Below are 13,911 nucleotides of genomic sequence, written 5' to 3' on the forward strand. Positions count from 1 at the left end.
AGTGTAAGCAGACATTCTGAATTGATTATTACAACTTTAGGATGAGTGACACTTGACTGAAAAAGTAAAAGGATGTCAGTTTTCTTTGTTTTCATTTTCAAAGAAGGAACACGAAAATACTCTTCTCCCTTCATGCTGTTCTTCTATTCAAAAATGAAAATTAAAGATTGTGGTTTGGGGCCACAGTCTTGGCCTCCATCCTCCCTCCACAATGACCAAATACATAGAAATATTTGCCTGATAGTTTAGGTAAAATTTGTCAGCGGTCTGGACAATATAAGCTGAACATAAAGTCTTATTTTACAAAAATTAGGTCACATTCCTGCACACAGGATGTCTGCAATATTTGGTCCAAGTTACCTGTAGCCTATATTCTTCCAATGCATTAGAAGCCACCAAAATACCACATGGCTCTTCTTTGCTGCAGCAATTCAAGAAATTCAGGGGGTTTTATTTTTCTTTCTAAAATTTATGTTTTGATCCTAGCAATTCATCTTGTGCCATAAAATGTTTATGGTTTCAACTTGTATGGAGAATTCAGCAGCCTTCAGAGATCGAAGGGCCATTCCTACTGTCAAAACTGTAAGCTTCACAATAACTTAATTTTCATTAGTTTCACAAAAGAGATAGAAATACGTAAATCTTTTAGCTGCCAATAGCCTTACAGAATAAAAACACGCAACACCAGCCAGTGAGTTTTTGCTGACCACAGAACACACAATTAGCTTTTGTCAAATGCTTTTAGAACGGTGCAGTCACTTGTCCATTTTTAAGACTATAATTCAATTGCTAAAAAAATTGTAACCTAACACAAAAATGCAGCTTTTCTAAGAAGTTTAAAAAAACCTTCATCTACTTTCAATATAAAAGATAAAAACAATTCAAGTCATTATTTCCTCTTCAGGCTTCCCTCCTAGGTGCAGAGAGGGGCTTTAGTTTCCACCAAGTCGAGATGAACCAGTTGGCCTAGAAAGCTCATTCAATGCTGCAAAGCTATCATGCCGAAAATCCAGGTTTTATGTCTAAACTTTTATGCCCCAGGTTGGCCAGGATCAAGAGCTCTACAGGGGCTCTGTACATCCATCCTCAAGAACAACACTACTTCAGTTTCTCACTCTCATCATTTAAATAAATTACATTGATGGGTTATTCAGTGATTCAGGTAAGTACATAGTACCTGGAAAGCTACCTAGTGAATCCTTTAACCTCATTAAAATCTGGATATTTGCTGTAAGAAAGGTTTTTTAAGTTGGAGGCTTTCATTTTCAGCTACTTCTTCCTGAAGAAATAAGAAAAACAAGCCTCTCTCTGATCTTGGCGATAAAATTGCTTCCTACAGATCTGCACCTTTATCTGTTATAGGGTCTCTAAGCCAGTATAAGTTAAATATCCCTTAAGTGAAGGGATGTGTGTGTGAACATATATAAAAATATATATGTATACAAAGTCCATTTTTTGAATACTTTGAGCCCATGCTAAGTAAGGTTTTTTAAATTGTTTCTAACTATGCCCCTATACACATCTAAGATATGGTTAGAATTGCCCTGCTACATAAACGTATTCATGGAAAAATTGAACAGAAGCAACAACAACAACAACAACAAAAAATCGCATAAAACAGAAGAGTACAAAACAAGACAGAAAATTGGTATTTTAAGATTTACTTTTGCAAAAGCTATTCTGGCTACACCAGAATCCTACCAAGCATGCTGGCTCAGATGAACCTGCAACACATACGCAGGTTCTAGCCAGCACCGATACAGCTGTTGTCTCCTAGCAAGCATCTGAGTAACTACCCCTGGTTGTCTCATTTAAAAAAAAAACAAAAAAACACACCCAAAAAAACACACCGAGAGAGAGAGAATATACTGTTAGAAAGTATGCCAAAACTGTGAGTTATTGAGACTACATACTGGAAATCACCTAGAAATAATTATTAACTCTTTACTAGAATCCTGTGAAATTTCCAGTAGATAACATTCAAATTCAAGCTGTCAGGAAAAAGAAAACAGAAAAAGAACATAGCCTATGTATAAACACGAGTACATACAATGCACCAATTCAAGTTCTACACTTGCCTTCTCTTCTGCATGGGAAAAGCCCATGCTACACCTCGCTGAAAAAATATAGCAATCTTCTCCCACACCTCAGCCACTTCCAGACCAAAGTGCAGCATGACATTTGATATGCACGCTTTCGAGCTGCGCTTTGCAAGCCTGTGGTAAAGTCCTTTTTAAAGATGATGTGAATTACAGGTATGCAGATGGAAGTGCTCGGAGGGGTTCTAGTTTCAGTCTCTGAAGTACCTTCATGGCAGTAACCACATGATTCAAAACTGTCTGTACTCATTGCTGCTATCATTTGAACACAGGATATCATTTTGCTTTGCACTAAGACATATTCCTCAGGTTTTAAAGTGCTACGTTTTCATAATTCAGCAAAAGAACCCAAGCTTCTAGCAACAGCACCTTGAAAGAGCAATGGAAGACTCTAATTTTTTCTGGTTTTGAATTAAGTTTTACCATTTCTAAGCCTCCAATAATTTTAAAAAAATCTTTCTCCATCAGCTAGGCTTCCATTAGGCTTTTACTTGTGAAAAGTGGCCTTGTTAAAAACAAAATGCATTCCAATGTAAAACATAGTTGCACGTCCTTTGTGAAATCTGACCACAGAAGAAAAAGGTACAAAGTCAGAAGGAACTGCTTTCAAATAACAGGAAGGCATCAGAGACAGTGCACAGAGGCTCCCCACAACACAGCCAGTCATCACCGCTCCAGCTTCAGCCCACCACTTCTCCAGAGGGGATGAAGACAAGCTGAACACTCAGAAGGTGCAATGGGAAGGCCTTGCGTAGGAGAGCAGTAGTTGGGAGAAGTCCACAGTACAGGACAGTCCTTGGAGGTACTCGTCCTTCTAGACCTGAGCACCCAAGAACAAAATGATCACTTTATAATTCTGCAACCCCCATGCTGTCTTGCATTTTTACCAGCACCACAGTGCAAAGGAGCCAACAGCTGAGACGCACCCTGAATTTTCTTCTACACTTAGCGACAACCCTTGCATATCAAAGCCCACACATGAAAAATCACTAACGTTTATGGAGCCACTTAACTGCACACTGAAGCTTGAAATGAGTTACAGGTGGACAGGTTGTAATTACCCGCTATATACCTGATGCAAATGAATAACAAACTGGAAGTTCGTCCCCTCAGAGTGGCACTGGTGGTCTCCATCTAACCTCCACTCATCCCAACAAACACCTGTCTGCCCTTGGACCCACTATTGCTTTCCATGTGCTAGTAGTATCTCAGTGCATGGCCCACCCCTATGCTCTACCCCATATGAATTTAAGCACGATAAATGTCTTTTAGAAAAAGTACCTAAGCAGCTTGCAGCCACATACTCAAAATAAGAAGCTGAAAGTCTCATGGAGTTACAATGATACTCTGGTACCTAAATGTTTAAATCAATTCTAAGAACAGCAGTTCAGCAAAGACTCTCAAAAACTTTCATAAATCCTATCCTGTACAATGTCAATCATAGTTCTGTCTTCACAACATACACAATTTTTACAGTTTACGGTAAAAAAATATGCAATGTGTAATACTTGTGTGAACCAACATTTCCTTTTCCCCCCCAAATCACACCAAGTTCACTCACTTGGGGACTGGATCAGAGGCAAGAGAGACACTGTTCTTTACGTCAGGCTGTTTCTCCCCACTTCTGAACAGGCTGTGCTACCTGTCCTCTCCCACCTGCTGATACATACTAGATGATGATACTACTTTAAGTTCATGGGACTTTTACCTCTGCCCAACTCACGAGGCTACTGTGAGCCCTGCGTATCTGTGCAAGAAGCAGCCTCAGAGGCATTACAGATCTTCACCATCTGGCAAAACCCCTGCATCGAGAAAGCATCGTGGTGGCTGTAAGCAATCTGTGGAAGTAGTAAAGGGCCTGGAGTTTGTTGTTTACTCCTGTATTTCAAATTTAATTAAATCTGAAACATGGCAGAATTTAGGACACAAATAATTAAAACATTCATCATAAATACATTCATAACTTTATCTATAATCCTTGGCATTTGATTTCATGTGAATAACCAAAAGTCTGTTATTTCCTGTAGTAAGTTACGATTTATGTCTTCAGCCTCTTTCCTCAATCTCACATGTATCATCTGCCTGAAAAAAATCCACCTGTGTGCCCAAGCTATGGGTATAAAACCTTCCCCAACCATAGCGGATGGTAATACCACCTACAAATTGCAAACACTGTAGTACTTGAAAGGTTTTCTTCAGTGTTTCCACTCTTTGGCAATACCTAAAGGAAAAAGCACTACTCAAGAACTAGGCTTTCCAAAACTCTACTTTTTCAACAACTTTTCCTTATGGCTTCACTATTGCACTGGCTGCCACTGAAAACAAATTAGGCAAGTATTTCCTACATTACACTAAGAATGACATAGCATTAATTGCCTAAGAAAAACTTTTCTTTTGTATTTTTAAAATTTTGTAGGCTGCAATCAATTTACTTACTCCCTAGAGACACCTGACTACTCAACTGATAGTTTTATAATATTCCTATTTTATTGTTATCAAAGAGACTGAGTGAAGAATGATAGGGAAAACCCCACATCTTTACAATAAAAAGCGGCTGCAAAACAGCTTCTTAACAAGACATTTTCTAAGCTTTAAAAGTAAGAATTCCCTGAAAAACCTAGGCGCTAGGAACATAAATAGCTACTGTAAGGAAATGGCAAGGTAAGGGAGGAAAAGAGTATCACAAGCATCAAACAAGCCAATAAACACTTCATTAGAATAAATGGACTGTAAAAGTTCGAACAATCTCCGTGCTATGGAGACCTCAAATAATGCTTCTACAACAGACAATTACAGTGCTAGCACACTTCTGGTGCCTCAGAATCAAATACACAAATCAATTAGGACACCAGAGGAAATGTTTGTCAATATAAGCAACACAATCTAAGAAATAACTTGAATTCTCTGCTGTCTCATAAGAGCAGATGCTGCAGCCCTTCCCTCCTTGCAGCCTGTAATACTGTCTTTCGTAACTTGACCACGTATTTTAATTTAACACATCGGAGCCTAAAACCTTTAAGCTTGTTACTCTTCCATCAAATTCAGTACAAAATGCCTGATGAGTTCAGACGTTATTGGAAAAGAAAGAGGAAAGGAGAAGGAACAGCACTGACACACACCATGTCACACCGGCTTCCTAGCTTACACAGACCAGGCTTGGAGCAGTTTTAGATGCACACAAGCTGTACAGTGCATGGCCCACTCCTATGCTCTACCCCATATGAAATTGAGCACGATAAATGTCTTTTAGAAAAAGTACCTAAGCAACTTGCAGCCACATATTCAAAATAAGAAGCTGAAAGTCTCATGGAGTTACAATGAGACAATGCACACAATGAAGTACAAAGCCTTCCATTCAGAGAGCCAAAGCCAGCTGGTTAAACGTTACAGACACTGGGGAGGGGGGATCCCTCCCTTAAAATACTGACTGATATGTCCACTACATGCAAAATTCACAAAAAAGTGATCAGATTTTCATTTTATTTTTAATGCACAAGTGAGTGTCTTTTACACTTGAAGATACAACTGAATTTATTAATTCTCAGTGTGAGAAAAACTGATTTCCCCCACCAGATGTGCAAAAAACCAGTCCCAATTCACTGTTGACCACCATTAGTTTGAACAGTGGAATTCCATATTTTTATTTTTGGGGGGAGAAGGCAGGGCGGTAAATAGGAGATACAGATCTGACTGGCCACACATTTTTGGTCATCTCTTCCTACGTCACTGTAGGGCCCACCTGCCTCTCAGGTTTGTCACTCCTGTACAGCCACATGAAGCCAGTCTACTTGAATTACAAGTACAGCACAATTGATAAGAAACATACCTTGTTCATGACCTTAACATTTCCTACCTCTGTTGCCACTATGCAAATCCAAGTTGTGATTAAAAAGCAGAACGAGAAGCCAGCAAACACGTGGCCAGTCTTCCCTTGAAGGAAAAATCCCTTCAACTCCCAAAACCAGCCACCTTACCAGACTTACCATACACTGGAAGCACAATGTGAACTGTACCATCATTTCAGGACAAGCACAGGAGAAATCATTAGCAGACATTTACTAAAATCAAGAACTCCATACCCATTGAACCAGGCACAAAAAGCCATCAAGTCTCCTTATTTTATACAGCCATACAATCAAGACAGACAGAGCAAGGTAGACCCCAGATTGCACACACTGAAGTCTTTATTGCAGAGTACCTGCTCAAACAGGCATCGCACGGAGAGGTAAGAAAAGTTGTTTAAACTTGATCCATTAACAGTCTTCTGAAAAGTAGCACCTTCACAATTAAGAGTATCATCCCACAAAGCATAGGATGAAGCTGAACTAATGAATCTACTCTGGAATTGATGATACTCTGCATCAACAAGTGACCCACAAAAAAAGAGACAACATACTGCAAGAGCAGGGAGCCCAGGGCTCCACCTCTACACTGAATTATTGGCTATGAGCCACTGAACTCCTGCACCTTGTTTCCTGCCTGTCAAATGGGGTATTATACACTTTCCGTTTTTCATCTAAGAAACACATCATATTTATCAGAATATTTATCAGAAGCACCATTTACCTGCATCCAAAACTGGGAGGAGTAAAATACCAGGCTGTGCTGCTTTAGACGTCTGCAACACAGCAGTTTGGGAATCTTGCCTATGGATCCCAGTGGTGAGCTGTACCTTTTCCCATCCGTTCTATCTGCTTCAGCCCCATGGACAGACAATAAAGTGCAATTTTCCCAACTGTAATAGCATGGGGGGGGGGGGGGGGGGGTGTGTGTGTGTGGAGGAAGGAAGAGAAAAAAGATACGAGCTCATCTGGTCTAACTTTCCAGCTGGTTTAGGCTAAGAAGCTTTGTCAAAATACTACATCACCCAAATATTTATCCCAAATACTGTCCTTAGTCTGGTAAGATCTGGGAGATGGTGGGGGAAGGGTGGAAGACTTCACTTGAGCTAAAGGCAAAAGACAGGAGAATCCACAGTCACCTAGACCCATTGATCATCAAGAGCAGGTAGGTCCATTTACCTCACGCTTGATCAAATCCCATGATGGAGGAGGTAGGTGAGCCTTGCCTCCTCTCCCCCAAGATTCCACCAACCTGACCTGCCATTATAGGTCCTCTCTACAGGAGATGGCCACCAGTATCATTCTAAGCATGTCAGGAAAACATCCCACCCCACCAGCACTCAAGACAACATACCAACAGCTGCCTTGCAGTGCTGTGTAAGTGAATGTCAAGGTTTTACATGATTGTCTGCTTCATGGTGTCTTTTGTATACCCAAAGACTGCACTAGCCCTTTCACCATGGCATTATAGTCAACCACACAGCTAATCACACAGAATCGGGGAATGGATGAGGTTGGAGGAGACCTCCAGAGACCAACTAGTCCAAGCCCTCTGCTCAAGCCAGGTGTCAACTACAGCAGGTTCCCCAGGACCACGCTGAGTTTTGAGCATCTCCACAGATGGAGACTCCACAGCCTATCTAGGCACCTTGTTCCAATGTTCAGCTGCTACAGTAAAAAACTTCCTGTGTTTAATTTCCCATATTTCAGTTGGTGCATGCTCATCTCTAAGCTAAACTATCCCAGCTCTCCCTACCTCTCCTCATATCATACCTGTGTTATTAAAACAAGGTTTCCCAACTCAAGTTTTAGTGTATTTTGATGACTGAACTACATGACTAACTGTGGATATATTCCTCCAGTATACTTTGCATCATCTGAAAAATAAAGCAGCAAAAATTAAATCACCAACAAAACTACTGATTAAGCGTAACTGGGCCATAAACAGACTGGAGACTCACTTGATGTAGGTGTTTCACATCCCATTCAAAGTTACGCTGTAAGCAACAGGACATTTTTAATCTTTTCTGTGTCTCTGCTACATATAAACCAAGTTTTTATATCAAAATACTATGTTCCAATAATTTAATGCTTTAAAAGAAATTAGTTTAATATAACAACATAGGCCAGACACACAATCCTATTAAAAAAAATATCAGCTTTGTCTCATCACAAAGCCTTCTATCATGAAACCATAGTGACCAGCATTTCCCCACCCCCACCCCAGCTTTTAATCCTTCACTGACAGAAGTCCAAGTTAACCTTTACTTTACTTTGTCCTGGGCTAAATCCACTTTCCTGGGCAACATCCTTTTTGTCCTTTTAAATATAAAAATATAAAAACTTTTTGGAAGTCTTCCAGTACTTTGAAAGAAACACATTTAGAAGATATGCAACGGTTAACATGAGTGGTTTTAGAGGCTCCTGAGACAGTTCTCAAATCTATGATGTGATGTCCAGATATGTTTATATATTTTTTTTATTTAATAGTTAATTTTAGAAATCACGCCTATACCACCTTTAGCAAAGTGGGTGTGAACTTTCTACTTCAAACAGAAAAATGACACCAGAAAGGAGAAAACACTATAATAAAGTGCATAAGCAAATTACATTAAAAAAGGCCAAAAAAATTACATTAGAATAGTACAAGTTTATTCTTAATGATGTCTAAGAGAAAGAGCTGACTGTTTATGAGACACACTGAAAATGACTATTTCGCCCTGTAGATGGCTGCCTTGAAGCCAGAGGACCACCTGCATCAGACACAAAGATCAGAAGATTGTGATGTTTATACACCTAGAAGTTGATATCCGTCCACTTCTCAACTGCAAGTTAAATTACATGTTTCTGATTACTTCTCAAAGTGACAAGGCTTAATACTTTTTTACTTCAGTCTTCACAGAAGAACTTAAGATTCTCCACAGCAATGAACTTGTAGGTTTTCAACCCATGCTTTCAAAGAGTTGGGTAGAAATAGGATGGGAAGATAGTTTTCAAAACATAAATTCAAACTGACAAAGTCTGAGGTCTTTTCCTATTGAATACTGGTAGAACTAGTTGAAATAGCTCCCGAATCACCTGCAGTTATCTTTGAAGGCTTGTGGAAGTCAAACAAGCTCCCAAAGACATGAAGTGCTAGCACAAACAAAACTTATTCCAAAAAGAGAGGAAAACAGAGAAATTAGGATTACAGACAAGCAATCCTTACTTCCATACCAACAGGTGGTGATTTATTTGTACACACCTAAGAGAACTGGCCAGTCAAGATTCATAAAAGGGAAAGAAAAAAAAAAAGTCACATCAAATTACTCTTAATTTTCCCCTCTGACAAGAAACACATCTTGACCTCAGCAAGGGGTGGTTGGTTTTTTTACAGAACATTTTAGGAAATAAAAAAAGAGGAAATACAATCTAGGTTATACCACTAAGATGCGGGAACATCACAGGATGCAAAACCATGATGTGGGAGTAAGTACCAGTAGTCTGCTACGAGAATGGCAGAGCACTGCAAACAGGCAGGAATCTCTCCTCAGCCCAGCATGCTTCAGTATTTTCACTGATGGCTTGCCGAGTATACACTTGAAAATCTTAGCAACACTGAGCCCTGGGAAGTGTTACAAGCAAATACTAGAATTATAATCTCTCTTCAACTGGCATGCCACTTTTGATTTGAGAGCTTGAACCCTAAGAGAGAAGTTTAGCAATTAAATTTTAAATTGTGTTCTTTTACCATTTTTTTTATATGTATATTTAAGCCATGAGTGATTCAAACAGGTTTCATCCTACCTGAAAACAAGAGATGAACAATTCTCAGGATCCTTCCACATCGGATTTCTACAGGTGTAGCACGCACCTACACTGAAACAATGGCGAGGGAATAGAGAAAAATACATGAAGAGATGCTTCCACATCAGGGAAATAGCACACAGGTCCCAGCACTGCAGAGGCACAGATGACCAGCCCCCACAGATATCTTGCTAAACTTCACCAGTTCTGTCCTCCAAACTCTAGTTTTTCCAGGCTGAACCTCAATGCGGAATGAAAGAATTCAGAGGTAGTTCCGAGTAAAGGATATGTAACGCTCCTAACTCCCTATGCAGGCTGTTCTCCGAAGAGATAATGCTCAGTCCAGTGTTTAAAAGACAAGAATTTTAAAAAGTTATGAAGAAAGCAAATAGTACTCTTCTCTAATAGCTACGTATACACTGCAGCTCTTCAGTTAGCCAATTAGCAAAAACATTAAACCATCAAACTTGCATCATTTTTACAGCATGTAAAAAAAATGTTTTTATATATATATTATGATTTTAAGAAGTACAACAGAGTGCTACTGTAATCTTCTAGTTATATTTTTGTTAGTTTTTACTGTCAAAACATTTAAATGATGAACTTTATTTGAAGAGGACTAATTATAATGTATTCTCTTTGGGGAACAAGAGTTGAGTATCCTAGCATCAATTAAATGAAATGCGCTCTCCTAACTTAAGATTAAAAACTAAAATGCAGCCAAAATAAGTTTCTTCCTCACATCTGTCAGATCACAAAAGCATCCAGTACAACAGGATAATATTGCCAGAAAACCTTAAGACTTGCAAAAAGATATTATTTTGTGTATGTGGCTTAGCTCCGAAGCTAAACCAGAAATGACATCCCAGCTTAGGGTAGTAAGCCTTTTTGCCAATGAATTTCTTGTAAAGTCAACAATTATAATTTATTCTGATCCTTTGTGTCACCATATTAGTAGTTATTTTTCAGCAATCCCAGAGCAGCAACAAATAATGCCATAGAAGAGGACTGATATAATTACAGGCTGAAAAAGATAGGCCAGCACCCTTACACTCAAAACTACCCTCCGTGGCTCCTTCATACCCCATATGTTGCTAATAAAACTGTTTGAATCATACCTATGAGACAGTTTTACTGATATTGTATCAGGTCCCTAGGTTCTTTGTATGAGATACGATGTCACTAGCACTATAACTATGCAAATTTTGTGATACAGGATCCCACTGGACACAATATTACATACGTAATTCGCAGTATGAAACCGTGCATTAACAATAATTCTAGTGTTATATAAATGAAACCACTATGTTTATTGAAAAACTCACCACACTACAATGAAATCAAATTTTAAAAGCAATAAAGAGCTACTGATGTGCTCATAGTAAAGATGGCAACATTGGTATTTTTCACCCAAACAATGTAAATTTTGCTTTGTGTTCACATGACAATGCTTTACAGAAACTTTTAGCACCAACACTGAATAAATGCAACTCCCTCCCTCCACAATATTAATTAATGACTTAAAATAGGAACCTTCTGAGCCCCATTTTTAGAAACAATCATGTGATTTTCAGCAAGAATCTGAACTGTATTCACGTGCAAGCATGCTTCTCGGTTTCTACTGCTAATAAAAGAATAAATGATAAATAGTAATAGAAAAGAACTGCAGCAGTAAAAAAACAACAGCTTGGGGATAATAACATACATCGCACTGAAGCACCTCAGAAGTATCATCCTCTGGTCAGAAAACACCTGCGCTCTAATTCTGCATCTGACTTCAAATATCTGTATGACCTCAGGCAAATAACGCTTCTTCCTAGCTCACATCATGTGCCTTAAGGTCTCTTCTAATTTCCTGCATAAGAATGCAGTCAGTGCTTCATATCCATATTTGCAAAAAGGCATGTCTGAAAGACCTTAAGTGTTGCAAGAATAGACAGCAGAGGTGCAAACAAATCTCACAGTACAAGCGGCTTAATATACATTCCTCTTTTTTGTGTTCCCAGTGATTTCTTCCCTCCACTATAAATGTCTTGGTTTGCTGCAGGTGGGGAATACTGGGGGCTTGTAAGAAGTCTATTTTTAAAAGAAATCTAAGAGAAAGGTAACAGGCTAGCATGATAAAGTGAGTCTGGTAAAAAGCCAGACTTAGGAGATAAAAGTACGCTATTTCATCAAGGTGCTGGGAGAATTAATAAACCAGAGAATTTTGTAAAGTAAGTTGGACAGTGAATTTCTATAGTAAATTGCCCAATATGTACAGGAAAAAACCCACAGCTCAGTATTCCTTGGAAGTATTTTTAATGCCTGCAACTACAGATAGAAAATGTAAGTGACACATACCACAACTAGCTAAGAAATCTCACACTGAGAAGCATTGACTTAGTTATAACTGATGCAAGTTTTTACTTAATGGAAGAAAAACAGAGTTGTATCCAGGCACTCAGTAAGCAAGACGATGAACTGACTGTTTCCTATGAGTACAGCTTGTGGGCTTCTACTACAAGGGTAGTTTAAGTGGTAACTTTTCCTGAAGTTTTCCTTGACACCATCCTCTGCGCAATACAAAAAACATAGTAGTTTTATTCTCTATTTAAAAATAAACAAATAGCAGCTTATGCGACATCTTAATGAGGCAGAAAGTTCACACACCATCCCATGAACATTCTGCCCTCTGGTATTGCTGCTACATTTTACCATCATACAATTCCGAGAGAATTATATACCTATTTTCAAAGTTTGAAATAAACCCCTCCTCCCCAAATATGGCCCAAAGCTGTTATGGAGCAACTTATTTTTAGAAAAAGCACTTATGCAGATACTTAATTTTAATTAATAGTCTCACTGACTTCAACATTTGCACAGCAAGACAACTCCACGCTCCAATTAAAGTAGGCACGTAAATGCTTTGCTGATTCATGGCCAAAAGCATGACAGGAACATCATTATATAAAATGCTTGTAAAATTTAAAGAAAAGAAAAATAACAGCAACGTCTCCCTCAAACAGAGCGTTAGAAACCCTGTAAAACTCACAGCTTGAGCAGAACTTACAGGTTGCTGAATATATGAATGCTAGGAGCTAAGAGGCTACAAAACATTCAAAGAAATTATTTCAGAGTGGGCAAAAGAATTTTGAGGAACCGTCTTAATTACGTGGAGACTGTATGAGCCCCAGCTCTCCATCCTTGGCATCTACTCTCTGCCCAGACGGGGTTTTCAGGAGTTGACGATTCTCTACCGGTAGGCTGGAGGCAGCTGCACCTTCACCACTGATGCCTTGCTCTCTTTTTCCATTGTTCACATCACAGATAAGCCGATTGCTTTCCATAATTAATTACATCTAGCTCAGTTCCACCACAGGTCACACTGAACATCTTCAGCATTCACTTCCAGGGAACAGCCACTCTGAGTTGCAACACTGCCTAAAATAATATACCTATAATAAATCTAACTTTGAAGTAATATGACACACAAGAAACACTAGTTGAGTTTTGCTTGCTACCTACGTAATATAAAATTGTAAGCTTTAATTTTTAGGCAGAATCCTTAAAGATAATCCATAAAAAGAGGTTTTGTTGAAATACTCTCTGGTCCTATTTATAAGTAAAACTGTGGCGCTTGATGGCCTGTGACTCACCACTACACACTCATAATTGTAGAAGGTTAAGTGTAAGATGACCTTCATTCCAGGACAGCCAAGCAATACTTAAAAAGTAATCCTACACACACTTTTATTACAGCATCAAGAAAGTTACAGCTGATAGCAAAACTGAGTTGAATGTAAAAACTGGAAAGCAGTAGCCACTAAGAGTTAAACTGTTTAACAAAACACTAAGGATGAGAAGTGGCTTCCCAAATAGCCTGCTTCCTCTCTCCTGCACCCTGATGAACAACTAGGTGCTGCGCAATGAATTTGGCTGCTGGATGATGGGGCAGGCAGAAGCCACAGGGGTTTGCTGCTAACTGGGGTGTTCACCTCCTCAAGACACTCCTCTGGGCGTGAATACCAGTGCAAACCTCCAGCCAGCCCAGAACAAACACCTCCTCACAATACATACTCCAGGAAACCACTGAGCTAAAGACTCTTCCACTTGCAAAACCTGCAACAGCAACATTCACCACATGAGGCTTAGCATCGCACAGCTATGCTACAACGTGAGCAGCGAAGAGACCCAAGTCACCT

At 39.2% G+C, this 13,911-nt stretch overlaps 1 protein-coding gene across 13 annotated transcripts in view; it reads right to left on the bottom strand.

Moving 5' to 3' along the window:
* The window catches only part of GTDC1 (glycosyltransferase like domain containing 1), a 186,004-nt gene that overhangs the window by 152,466 nt on the left and 19,627 nt on the right, over positions 1-13,911 (bottom strand). The window contains exon 1 of one of the 13 annotated variants that reach the window (XM_056350348.1): positions 9,728-9,750. The exons of the other annotated variants lie outside the window; for them this stretch is intronic. The gene's annotated coding sequence lies outside the window, so the exon portion shown is untranslated. Of the gene's footprint in view, positions 1-9,727; positions 9,751-13,911 lie in introns of those variants that run through there. 13 annotated transcript variants of the gene reach the window in all.

The sequence above is a fragment of the Falco biarmicus genome, chromosome 8 (genome assembly GCF_023638135.1).
Source record: "Falco biarmicus isolate bFalBia1 chromosome 8, bFalBia1.pri, whole genome shotgun sequence".
Taxonomy (NCBI): Eukaryota; Metazoa; Chordata; class Aves; order Falconiformes; family Falconidae; genus Falco; species Falco biarmicus.